The 14048-nt window shown below is 46.4% G+C and overlaps 1 long non-coding RNA gene across 1 annotated transcript in view; it reads right to left on the minus strand.

The window, feature by feature from the left end:
* Positions 1–6578: 6578 nt before the first annotated feature.
* The window catches only part of LOC135109327 (uncharacterized), a 58913-nt gene continuing 51443 nt past the window's right edge, over positions 6579–14048 (minus strand). The window contains exon 3 of the long non-coding RNA XR_010272659.1: positions 6579–9262. This is a non-coding gene — a long non-coding RNA (uncharacterized LOC135109327). The remainder of the gene's footprint in view (positions 9263–14048) is intronic.

Here is a 14048-nt window from a genome sequence, read left to right on the forward strand (position 1 = left end):
AGGTGCGTCCAATGGGAGGCTCGGTGCGCCGCTGAGGACTGGCCAGGCAAAGTGTGGGGACTGGTCAGGGGCGGCGAGCACAGCCGCTGCATACTTGTAGGAAATTTAAACATCGGTAGTGTGGGTCATTCTGAAGCGAGGCTACACTGGGTATAGCAATATTCTCTCTCTCTCTCTCTCTCTCTCTCTCTCTCTCTCTCTCTCTCTCTCTCTCTCTCTCTCTCTCTCTCTCTGTGTGTGTGTGTGTGTGTGTGTGTGTGTGTGTGTGTGTGTGTGTGTGTGTGTGTGTGTGTGTGTGTGTGTGTGTGTGTGTGTGTGTAAATAAATAGATAAATAAACAAATGAACAAATGAATTAATATATATATATATATATATATATATATATATATATATATATATATATATATATATATATATATATATATATATATATATATATGCACACACAAACTAATTTCGTGTGTGTGTGTGTGTGTGTGTGTGTGTGTGTGTGTGTGTGTGTGTGTGTGTGTGTGTGTGTGTGTGTGTGTGTGTGTGTGTGTGTGTGTGTGTGTTAAAGAGCGAGCGTCAGGCCGCAAGCACGTCAGCGGTGGGAGGAAGAGCATCAGCCAGACAGGTGCGGCCTCCTCCTCCTACTACTCTCTCCTCACAAGTACTCACATTCTAAACTGAGTAGGGCACACACACACACACACACACACACACACACACACACACACACACACACACACACACACACACACACACACACACACACACACATCGGTGTTCTTGGTCTGGTCGACAGAGGCGACGCCGAACCTGCTTTCTACCTGAGGCCAGATTGTCTTAACCTTTCAGACTTAAGCGAAAAATTCCAAAGACATGGACCGTATAGCGCACTTTGTCGCCCCTTAACTGATACACAATAGCGGCGAGGACGTGCCACGGCATACGGAACACGCCAATCCGCGGCTCACCATACAAAAACAAAAAACACCCTTTTAATAGTGTTCCAAACGGCACAAGCAGGACAGGTGAAGGCGGCCCACCACCGGGCACCTCGTGACGTCACTAGGCGCTTGACCCTTCCTCGATACACTGATTCAGTCACTCAGAGTGCCTGGCAGCAGGAGGCGGCACTGGCACTCAACTCAAGCACTCCACACACGGAGTCCGGCACTCTTGCCTGCCCTTCTTTACCGCCACGGGGACCCAGCGTCTCCGTGGCACCGTATTTCGCAAAGTAATTTGATCGGTAGAGGCGGGCTGTGGCGGTAATGGCTGGCCGGGGTAGGTGTTCGGAGCGGAGGGGCGTGTGTTCGTGCGTGCGTTCCGATTGTGTACACCGCGAGCCTCGGAGAGATGGGCGGCGTCCCGACCCTCATACGCTCAGCTTCCCTTCATCGTCTTGGTCTTCATCAGTCCCCTAGCGTTCCTGCCCCAGCGCCTGTCCCTTGTGGCTGTCCGTGTCCCGCCAGGCCCGGAGCAGCACCCAGGCAGCCGCGGAAGCCACAGAGAGCAGGCAGAATGTGGCTGGCTGCGTCGGGTGGCCAGGAGAAGGGAATCGGACGGGTACATTGTTGCGGTCTCACGTAGCCTGAGGCCATCTAACTCTTTCTCAAAATAAGCAGACACATTGCAGACATGCCCGCTGCGTTCGTCCCCTTTCTCTCTGGCTTCGTTCTCCTGCAGCCCGTGTTCGGTTACGGATTAACGGGAAGAGTATGGGGCGCAGGAATGACATGGGTACGGCTTTCAGAGCGTATAGGGACGGTCTGGATGGCGGCGGGGGAGTGTGGCGGGGGCGTGCGGGCGTGTTTGTAGGAAGTCGCGGGTCTCGTCATGGTTACGGTGGCGGCGAGGCGTGCAGTGGCATAACCTAACTGGTCTTAGAGGTTGAGACAGGCTCCAGACACCATACACCGTGCCCACCATACACCGTACCCGTAAGTACACAATGTGGCGGACACTACCTGCTATGCACTACACCGCCGCCGTGCTGGACTGGACTCACCATACCGCAGACACACCGCACCACGTATCCACCACCACACTGCTCGCGCCCACCACACACACCATTACCACCCCCACAGTCACCACCTACCCACTATGAACTGTACCTATCCACCCATGCACCGCCGCACAATACCCATAGCCTGCCCATCCACCACACTATCCCTCAGCCACGCACTGTACCCGCCCACCATACAAAGTCTACACACACCTACCCAGCGGATGCTACATTCACCGCGCCATACACTGTACCCAGGCCCCCACCACGCACTGTACCCTCCCGCCGCATGCTACACCCGCCCACAACACTCTCTCAGGTGCATGACGCGTGAATTTCGTCCGAGGAGCTTTAAGGAAGAATCAGGTGCTGAGATGTATGCACGTACAGCTGCGTGGACTCTTCTTAGTCAGTAAGCTTCATTTCCTCAAGCACCGCCCTGTGTGGGGTTTTAACTTGGCTGATAATGGGATGTGTTTAATTTTTAGCAACCTTTGGCAATTCTATGCATCGAAACTAAAACTACAGCCACTGAAAAGTTTTGGTGGATATTCGATGATGCCTTTAGCTATGAGTGTAGTCTTTCAAAATCCTGACAAGTCCAATATGTCAAGCTCAGAAGATGCTATGGCAGCCTAAGGGTTAATTCCTCCCATAAATGTCCTGCTGTTTCCCTGGCCATCCCTTAGAGTGCTGGGTTAGTGTTCTCTGTCGCTATTATTCTTTATCTAGCTGGCATTTCTTCCCACCTAAAGCTGCCGTGTTCTAGAAGGAAGAATGCCGTGTAAGATGTCAATTTCTCTCTTAAATGTCCTGTGGTTTCCCTGATCATCCCGTAAAATAACAGTTCAATGCCCTTTATCACTTCAGCGTTTGCCTCACTACTGACTCTTCCCACCTAGCTTCCGTAATTCAGGGAAGACAAACCGACGTGCAGAGCCTTAATATCTGCCTTAAATACCCTGTTATGAAAGAGGTCACTGCCCCGCATCGTACCAGTCCTTCCCTTCACTGGCATTTCTCCCCTACCAGAGCTTCCGTGTTCCGCTGTAGAAAGAAATGCGACAAAAACACCGAGCGAAAGAAGTACACGCATTCTGACGATCGCTACGGTACAATTCATTCAGAGTTATGCAATTACCGCCGCTGATGACCCCACGAGGCATTGCTTGAATGGAGGGTTGGCCGTTCAGGTGGTGCTGAGGAGAGCCGCGAATAAACAACGCATTGACTTGTGGCGTGTTGCGGTGATAGGAAACGCGGGATGAAGGAGAGATGTTTTGTTGTGTAATGTTTCAGTTGTTGCCTTTTTCGATAGGGAATGAGTGGTTCTGCTCCATCCTGCGCTTCCTTTCATTTATTTCAGTAGATTGTCTCAGTGGTGGTAGCGGTGGTAGTAGTAGTGGTAGTAGAAGTAATAATGTAATCACTGTCCATGTTGTTTATTGACAAACCACGTGCTAGATTACAAGAATTTCACACACCCTCCCCCCAAAAAAAGAAGAAAAGACTACAGTTTTTGCCTCCTTTCCCCCCACCCCCTCCAACAAACCCTCAAAACAAGCACCACAAATAAATACACACACACGTCTCTCTCACACAGCACAGGTCCTTGTTCCGGGAGGCAGGCGGCGCGACCTACCCTGTCCTACCTTACCCTACCTTACTCTGCACTGGCAACCGTAACCCATGACTACCCACCGTCCACTCCCTACAAGACACACGACCTCTCCACCTGATGAGCTTCCAGTGAATGCTGCACGAGTTGGTAAGTAAACAGAGGTGGGTATTGATTTAGTGTTATCCTCACGGGCAGCAGCGGCGGCCTGTTTATACTTCATCGCTCACATTAAACAAACGTCAGCGCCCCAGGTTCCCGCCACGTGTAGGACCGGAGAAAGAGAGAGAGAGAGAGAGAGAGAGAGAGAGAGAGAGAGAGAGAGAGAGAGAGAGAGAGAGAGAGAGAGAGAGATGGTGTTGCCTGATCTCCGTCATCTTACTTCGTGATGATCTGTGTCACCCGGAACTCAACATTTCTCCTATGTATTTCCCTTTAGGACATCCCCTCCTCTTAACATTTCCCTTCTGACAGATCCCACCCCTTTCACAAATTTTCCCGTGGACATTTCTCCCCCATGAATTATCCTTCCCTTCCCCCGCAGACACATATTCCCTCCCCGTAAGACACAATCCGGCATTTTTTTCTCTAAATATTTTCCTCTGTAGGCATTTTTAGCCTCCTTCTCTCCTGAACTTTGACAGTACTTAAAATAATGATTAACCAAGACCGATACTTCTAGTTGGGGTTCGGTTAGATTAGCTGGTTAAGTCAGGTTAGGTTAAGTTAGGTTAGATAAGTAAGCAAGGCGATGAGGGGAAAGGAAGAATACCCAGAAGAGGAAATGCGAAGGAGGGGGAAACGTCCACCGAGGAATAAGTAACGAGGGGGAAAAAGAAAAAGGCAAAAATGAGAAAATGTGCTACACTCGCGTCTGCCAACCTGTACTCGCGCCCTGGTTCCTTCAGGCTTGGGGCGCTGTGAGTGGATTCAAGTTTGATAAAGTTAGATATAAAAAAAATAAATAAATAAAATAAAATAAAAGGAGGAAGAAACTGGGCCTGAAATAGAACGGTAAAGAACTGCAATAGACTCAGTAGCCAGCTTTTTAGTGCTGAGTCAATAGGAAACTTTAACCGTTTCACTGCGGTATATAAAAATTCACAGCACTAAAAATCATCAATGTATGGAATCTTTATTATCATCTACAGAAAGAAGTGGATAAAGAAAAAAAAAAACAGATTTTGCAATTTCTAGCCAGTGCAACGTTTGGAGGTGGCTGAAGAACAAGGAAAGATGTCTAAGAGGGGTTAATGACTGAGGGAAGATGTATCAAATATCAATGAAAGGGTTAAAAGAAGGTTAGATTAAGGATATCAGTAGGTACGTTTTACACACACTGATGCAAGATGAGCTACGTACAGACAGACGCCTTGTAGCTTTCCTTATTTGCTTCTTTTTGTTGTGTCCTCACGATGAGAGATTCGTTATCAGTGATGCTTGGAATTAATGGCGAACTTGATCATTCTGTGACCTCCAACACCAGGACATCACCACAATAAATAAATAAAGCCGACAAATTCATCTTGCACTCTTCATTAAAGATCATATTCACAATGGAATCTTTATACGTCTGCGCCAATGTCCCTTTAAGAAGACTGAAGAATCACCTTGTGCTCTTCAGAAAACTTGATATTTGTAGTGAACTCTTAAGAGGATTGATCTAATCTTTCTTTACATAATAATAATAATAATAATAATAATAATAATAATAATAATAATAATAATAATAATAATAATAATAATAATAAAAAGATGAAGAAGAACCTTTCCACAACACGAATAAACCGGACAAATTTATCTTGAACTCCCTAAAGGTCTTGACAAATTCTCCTTTACATAGACAGCAAAAAAGTGACAGCATTTCCTCAACTTAAAAAAGAGAGAGACAAAAAAAAAAAAAACATTTATTTTGAGCTCTCCCCCAAGAAAATCTTAATATCTGAGAAGAAATCTTTAAAGGTCTGCGGCGTTCTCCCTTTACATAAACAGTATAAAAAAATAAATAAATAAGGTCGTCTCCACAACATAAAAAAATAAATGAATAAGTAAATAAATAACCTTACTCAGAAAGAAAACTTCATATTTGTAATGGAAACTGTAGGTCCGCCAGTACGTGAAGTCAAATAGATAAACAGCCAGATAGACAGATAGATAGACAGATAGATAGATAGAGAAATAGACAGAGAAATGAATAAATAAATAGAATAATGGATAAATGGATAAAATAAGCAAAAACAAGCAATCCAAATCACACACTTAACACTTCAATCACTATACGAAATACCGATTATGTTTTCCGGGGTGTACATGACTCGCCAGTATTTTCAAGCACCGCGAAGTGTGTATGTGTATGTGTGTGTGTGTGTAGCCCCACCACTAGACTCCCCAGAGCATGGCTATAGCGAAGGGGGACGAGCCGCGCCGCCCGCCAGCAGGACCACCCAGCAGCCACGACCGCGCCGGCCACAACCTCGCTATTTGGAGAGGAGCAGCCCGCCCCGCCATGGATTGGAACTACTTACTCGCCGGGACGTAGAACAAAAACACGGAAGCTGATACGGCAGGCAACGCACCAGAAACACTTCTGCCCGCACCTCCACTACATTCGAAAAGCTCTAGTTGAAGTGACACGGGTTTTTAAGTATGTTTTTTTCTATGGTTCTAGTAATAAATCAACCATTTTACTACATTATTAACAGGTGAAATACTCTTAAGAAGCTGGCTAATTGTCTCTGTGGCCTTTGATACTAGTCGTAGTGAGAGAGTAAAGCTCCTATTAATACGAGGGATCACTCGGGGGCAAGTAATGGGTATACTAACGTACACTGGGGAAGCCTGCAACGTCCCGGTGTCAGTATTCTAGCACCAAAGGAGATGTGTTCGTGAAGACTGCATGAGAGAGAGAGAGAGAGAGAGAGAGAGAGAGAGAGAGAGAGAGAGAGAGAGACAGAGAGAGACAGAGAGAGACAGAGAGAGAGAGAGAGAGAGAGAGAGAGAGAGAGAGAGAGAGAGAGAGAGAGAGAGAGAGAGAGAGAGATGTTTGTAATGTATTACTTGGACCTATTTATTTATTTATTTTTTATTATTCCTTACCTCTTTATTGTAGGAATAAAGTCACTCACATTGAATTTATATGGTATTCTGGTGAATTCAAGATGTAAATGCTACTAAAATCATATATTCAAATATTTACACAGTTTTGAGAAACCAGAGACAGGGGGTGACAGAACACTGCTTGTGTGTCGCCTCGCCACCAGCCCTGCACCACCCAGCCGCCACTCACCACAGAGACGAGTGGCGCCTCACTCACGCTGACAGCTGACATGTTTGTGGGTTGGCCGCACACACAATTACATGAACATATTCACAATTATGACTATATTTACATCAAAAAGACAAGTGAGATCCTACTTGCAGGAAAGAATCCTACATGTTAAAGTGCATTACAGAGAGGAGCGCTAATAAGAATAGTTAAAAAGTATGCTGCAGGTGATAGTGAATAATGATCAGTGACGAGGAACTGTCATTAGGAAGTCCCGTTACACGTGACGTGAAGTGACGATCATGCACGATTCCCCGCCCACATTTACCTGCCTACATACATACATACATACATACGTATATACATATATACAGTAATGTTGCTAATTGAGAAAATAATTTTATACCTAATTACAGTGCGATGTAATGTCACTACTGGACACCAATGAAATGTGCCACGTGTGTCCCGGCGCCTGGCGGGCCTCCTAAAAGGTGCGAGTTAGAGCCTCTCTCTCTCTCTCTCTCTCTCTCTCTCTCTCTCTCTCTCTCTCTCTCTCTCTCTCTCTCTCTTCAAAAATATCACGCATAATAATGTGACTTGTACATTTTCCCTCCCTTTAAAAAAAGGCACCTCCACGCAGGAATGACACCCGATGCAGTGGGCTTAGTGAACCCCCCAGCACACAAAACGCCTGACACACTCACCGCGCCCTGGACAACGCACTGCACTAGTATCCACCGCACGACATCCGCCTTGACGCCCTGGTGAGGTACGTAAACTGCGCCCGCCGTACACCATACCCGTCATACACTCTATTACATCACACACACACACACACACACACACACACACACACACACACACACACACTAGCTAGTAACATCTGTCGCCACACCTGCCTACCATACACATGTGTCAAGATGAATTTTTAATTTCCCCCTAACGCATACACCCCTCTCTCTCTCTCTCTCTCTCTCTCTCTCTCTCTCTCTCTCTCTCTCTCTCTCTCTCTCTCTCTCTCTCTCTCTGTAAAAACATTAAGAAGCATTACCAAGGAGGGGAGACACTGATTTTATTGTACGTAATCTCCTTAAAAAGAAAAAAAAATCGTTCGGCAAGTCCTCGTTTGAAGACAAGAAAAATCATTAGGCTCTCTGTGCGTGGAGCTGACATGAGGGCCACGTGAGGCACAGAGAGGCCAGACAGGCGCGGCCCCAGGTAAAGCTCGGCTCAGCGGTGTTGAGTCCCGAGGCACAGTGGACATAATACTGCGGCGCATCATCATCCACCACACCCGCATGCGTTCGGGGAAAAATGAGACGATGAAACTCCACAAACTGGCTGACGAGGTGGATTCCCGCGTCTCGCCTATCACCTCCACCGTGACTCACGCGTGGCGCCCGGAGTGAACGCGGCACTACCACCACCACCACCACAACCATAGCCTCGCCTCCCGCAATCAAATGATTCTAAAGTTCTTTGCTATCCCTTAATACACGTTGATGGGCATTTGAGGCAGGGTGGGTGTGGGGATGCACCGGGCGACACCTTGCCTCGTGCGACATTCCTACACCCCTGCCCCTCATCTTAACCCATCTACTGCTCCTTGGCACGTCATTCCTTAATCAATAATCATTCTGGGGCATACATTTCTTATCGTCCTGCAGCCACGTCCAAACATCACATCGGCTAGAAACTGTAAAATATATTCTTTTTCTTCCTTTTCTTTCTTGTGAATAGAATAGAGATTTCATACATCGCTTTTTGTGTCGTGAATTGTTGCAGGTCGCAGTGAAAGGGTTAAGTACCTGTTTAACTCTAAGAAAATCGGAGTTTTCAAAAGAGTTTTATTCATTCTACAGGTATTCTTCCAAGGATTCTGCATCGTTGACAAGGAAAACATCACAGGAACGCGTCTGATCACCTCTGCTGCCTGAAAACACGAGTGGTCCTTACCAGAGATGGAGACTTTTTATTGATATGAGCGACAGAGACTTACCTTGTGGTCAGGCCGATGGTGATGATGCAGCAGGGAAGGCAGTCACAACCATAATCTCTCTCTCTCTCTCTCTCTCTCTCTCTCTCTCTCTCTCTCTCTCTCTCTCTCTCTCTCTCTCTCTCTCTCTCATCCTTCCTCTCCCCTCATCCTATTTAACCTCTATTCTCCATCATCATCTCCCTCTTCTTCTCCAGACTCACATCCTCTCTCTCTCTCTCTCTCTCTCTCTCTCTCTCTCTCTCTCTCTCTCTCTCTCTCTCTCTCTCTCCTCAACCTCTTCCCATGAGCCTCCCCTCATCTCACCTTCCTCTCACCCAAAAAAACAAAGCCGGGGCGTAACTCACCCAAGGGCGTGGCGCGAGGCCGGACGTCTTCACTCGGGACACTGCGGAGAGAGAGAGAGAGAGAGAGAGAGAGAGAGAGAGAGAGAGAGAGAGAGAGAGAGAGAGAGAGAGAGAGAGAGAGAGAGAGAGAGAGAGAGAGAGAGAGAGAGAGAGAGAGATTATTAATTAAGCTGTACATCGAATATATTTAGCAACATTCCTTAATATAATCGTTAAAAGAAACTGACACAGAGAGAGAGAGAGAGAGAGAGAGAGAGAGAGAGAGAGAGAGAGAGAGAGAGAGAGAGAGAGAGAGAGAGAGAGAGAGAGAGAGAGACTTTAAGGGAATAATGTAAGAGGGCCGGGAGAGGGAGAAGATGGTAAAGAATGTGATAAAAGAGAAGCAGAGGAGAGTCGACGAGAAGTGAGGGGAAGTGAGGGGAGAACAGAGGGCCCTGCACCTCCCCTGACCTCTGCTTAGAGGGTCAAGTACCATCTATGCGGGCAAGGGAGAGGGAGAAGGGGTTACAATGTGGCAGAGGGAGGCCGCGCTCCACCACGGAGAGAGAGAGAGAGAGAGAGAGAGAGAGAGAGAGAGAGAGAGAGAGAGAGAGAGAGAGAGAGAGAGAGAGAGGAACAGGCAGACACAGACACAGACAGGCAAACAGACGGACAGACAGAGCAAACAAGCAGTTACACTCTATAATTACCACTACTACTACTACTACTACTACTACTACTACTACTACTACTACTACTACTACTACTACTGCTGCTGCTGCTGCTGCTGCTGATGCTGCTGCTGCTGCTACTACTAATACTACTGCTATGGTCATACAACTACTACTACTACTGTTACTACTACTACTACTACTACTACTACTACTACTACTACTACTACTACTACTACTACTACTACTAGCGACAACGATGTAGACGAAAAATAGACAGAGAGAGAGAGAGAGAGAGAGAGAGAGAGAGAGAGAGAGAGAGAGAGAGAGAGAGAGAGAGAGAGAGAGAGAGAGAGAGAGAGAGAGAGAGAGAGAGAGAGAGAGAGAGTGTGTGTAAGGGAGAGAAAACATAACAATACCATCACCATTACCATTGCTGATGATGACGCTGCTGTGGTGATGATGATGATGATGATGATGATGATGATGATGATGATGATGATGATGGTGGTGGTGGTGGAGGAAGGGGGCGGGTGGCAAAAATACTACTACATAAACTTAAATGAAATGTGAAAATGACTGGCTTGTTTGGGAAATCTGTACTGGCGGCGGGGTGAGGGAGGCTGAGAGGCAAGCTAGGAGTCTCAGCAGGCAGTGTACCGTAAGCTTAACACCCTCACAGGAATGATTTTTAAGGATTCAGAGGTGATAGATAGTGTTCCCATGGATGTGTTTTCCCTAATGGTGATAAGTAAACTCACAAGAACTATTTGCAAAGGTCATATAGGTGATAAATCGGGTTTTCACGAGTGTTTTTCCCTATTACTGATGCAGGGTACTTGTTAAACTATCACTCGAAACATGAAAACACCCCTTGAAAATCAGAATAATATACACTAGAGTCTTTCATAAAAGCAGTTAAGAAAAGGCACTGATATGTTTAAGAATAAGGATCTCACACTCTTATTATAGACTCCCTTGATGTAGCCACGGTGACTCAGAACCCTCACACACACACACACACACACACACACACACACACACACACACACACACACACTCGTATAAGAACTCCTATTGCCAAGATCCCTCTTTCTCTCTTTCCTTGGTTCCGTTCCTGCAGTCCCACGCCCTCTCCTCTCTCACGCCCCTCCCTCCCTCCCGTACGCTCCTTACCTGCCCGCCTTTCCACCCTTACCTGTGTGCGTATGTCAGTCAACCCTCCCTGATTGAGCGGAGAGAGAACCAGAAAAAAATGGGAGGAAGGGAGGACAGGAGGGAGGGTGAAAAGAAGGAAGGAAAGGGACGGTAGGAGGGTCATGGGAAATTACGATGCATTGCGAGGTACTCCGGAGGCACACATGGGCTGCACCTTTGATGCAGGTCAGAAGGAGGCAGGCAGGGAAGGAACAGGCAGGCAGGCAGGCAGGCAGGCAGGCAGGCAGCAGACAGGTAGCAGGCTTTCACTACAGGCTACACCAGATATTAAAGATGAAAGAGAACACGATAAAACAGAAAAAGGGAAAAACACACGAAATACAGACGATATCCTTACTTCATCAGCTGAGAGGGAAGGAAGAAGGGAGAGAGGAACGGAGAGAAAAACAGGAGGGATGCAGATGGGAAGGAGGACCGCGCAGATGAAGGGAAGGAAGGTAAGGGAAGGCGGTGGTGGGAAACAGCAAGGTGGCGGTGGGCAGGGAAGGGCAGGGCAGGGCAGGGCAAGGCAAAGCAAGGCAAGGCAAGTGGAACACATGTGAGGTGCTGGTAATTATGCAGGTGAGGAAGGAGGAGGAGGAGGAGGAGGAGGAGGAGGAGGAGGAGGAGGAGAAAGAGAAGGAGGAAGTAGAAAGAAACGATGAAAGGAAGGACATGAAAACAATAAGAAGCAATAAGCACAGGAAAGAAAAAGTAAGACAAAGAACATAAAAAAAAGAGAATAAAAGAAATACATTTACATCTACAGCCAAAAATAAAAAAAAAAAGACACAATTAAGACATGCACTTGAAAAACGAATCAAACACAACTAAACCAAACCAAACCAAACCAAACCAAACCAAAACTAACCAAAACAAAACTAACCTAACCTAACACAACACATCATAAAAAAGAAAAGGGAAAACAAAAGAAAAACGAAACAGCACGTGTAGTGAATCAAATTACAGGAAAACATTACAGCATCTCGTGAATGAAGAGTGAGAGGGAATGTGACATCACTTCTGGCCACAACTGTGCTTAGGCAGGGAGTCTGGCGGTGGAAATAGACATCAACTACGAGGCAGGCGCTATAAACAGACGCTGGCGTGAACGTGTCTGTCGCTCCCTGCCTCTATTAACGGCCCGCGAGGGAAAAAAGAGGGGAAAATAATAAAACTGGCAGGGACACTAGGAATAAATATCTCCTTATTTATTAACGTAAGTCTGCCGAACATGTGTCATTTTAAACACACACACACACACACACACACACACACACACACACACACACACACACACACACACACACATTTCCATGAAAATACAGATGAATAGATAAACATGAATGATAATGAATAAAGTTAAGAGAAGGTAAGTTAAGAGAAGATACATGTTATAAATAAATAAAGAGAAAGAAAGGAAGGAAGAAAGAAAGAAAGAATAAAAAAAAAGAAAAGACGAAGAACACACACACACACACACACACACACACACACACACACACACACACACACACACACACACACACACCTTTAAACACATAAATGGAAACACACACATACATACGTCCTAGGAAACATAGACATGCAAACAAACATCCTAACAAACACACACATAGTAAAAAAAAAAAAAAAAAGAACTGTCGGCAACAGATAAAAAATGGCAAAAAGGGTGTTGATCCGAAAAAAAAGAGCAAAAAAAAGAAAGGAGGGGAAAAAGAGAAGAGAGGAAAAAAAAGTGCGTATGCGCAGGTGACGACGATTGAGAGAGAGAGAGAGAGAGAGAGAGAGAGAGAGAGAGAGAGAGAGAGAGAGAGAGAGAGAGAGAGAGAGAGAGAGAGAGAGAGAGAGAGAGACGAAGGTAGATGATAAAGATTTAAGGAATAAGACGAAATAGACACAGACTCACACACAGAGGTAGAGAGTGACGCTATAAGGAATAAGACGAGAGGCACGAAGGGAATGAGACTGCAGGGAAGGCAAGGAAAACTAGTGCATGAGGACGCAGCACCAGCAGCGCCATCTGTCCTGTTCGTGGCACAAGGCAAGGGAAGGGGCGGTGTTTAGCGCTCCTCGTCACAGGTGAAACCCCATCCAGGTGTCGCTCTTCAAAAGGTGAGGGCACTCAGGACAGGTGGGGTGAGAGTGGCGGGCCCTTGAGGCGTCAAGGAGCCACCTGTGAGGTCACCCATCCACCTGACCCGGCCAGGTGCACACAAAGGCCGCAAATGTGTACGTGAAACACACCCACGCACGCACGTACATGAATAATTGTACGTATGTGTGTATGAGTCATGTGTATATAGTATGTATGTATGTATGTATGTATGTATGTATATGAATTTGGAATGGATAGGTGAAAGAGAGAGAGAGAGAGAGAGAGAGAGAGAGAGAGAGAGAGAGAGAGAGAGAGAGAGAGAGAGAGAGAGAGAGAGAGAGAGAGAGAGAGAGAATTAAGAGTACATACTGAAATCTATATACGCACGCATGTATGCGAATTTGGAATAGAGAGAGAGAGAGAGAGAGAGAGAGAGAGAGAGAGAGAGAGAGAGAGAGAGAGAGAGAGAGAGAGAGAGAGAATTAAGAGTACATACTGAAATCTATATACATACACACGCATGTATGAGAATTTGGAATAGAGAGAGAGAGAGAGAGAGAGAGAGAGAGAGAGAGAGAGAGAGAGAGAGAGAGAGAGAGAGAGAGAGAGAGAGAGAGAGAGAGAGAGAGAGAGAGAGATTGAGCGTATATGCTGAAATAGGGTGACATTTTATCTGGGGTGTGGAGGGGTGAGGGAGATTGGGGGGAGGGAGTTAGGGAGCAAAGAGGAAGGGGGAGAGACAATTGAACCTTGGGAGGGAGGGATGGAAGGAGGAATAATAGAGAGGACTAAGGCATTATATTTGGATTACAATGAAACCAGCATGCTACCTACCCTTGCTCCTTCCCTTCCTCCCCCTTCACCCTTTTTACTCTCTCTCTC

The sequence above is a fragment of the Scylla paramamosain genome, chromosome 2 (genome assembly GCF_035594125.1).
Source record: "Scylla paramamosain isolate STU-SP2022 chromosome 2, ASM3559412v1, whole genome shotgun sequence".
NCBI lineage: Eukaryota > Metazoa > Arthropoda > Malacostraca > Decapoda > Portunidae > Scylla > Scylla paramamosain.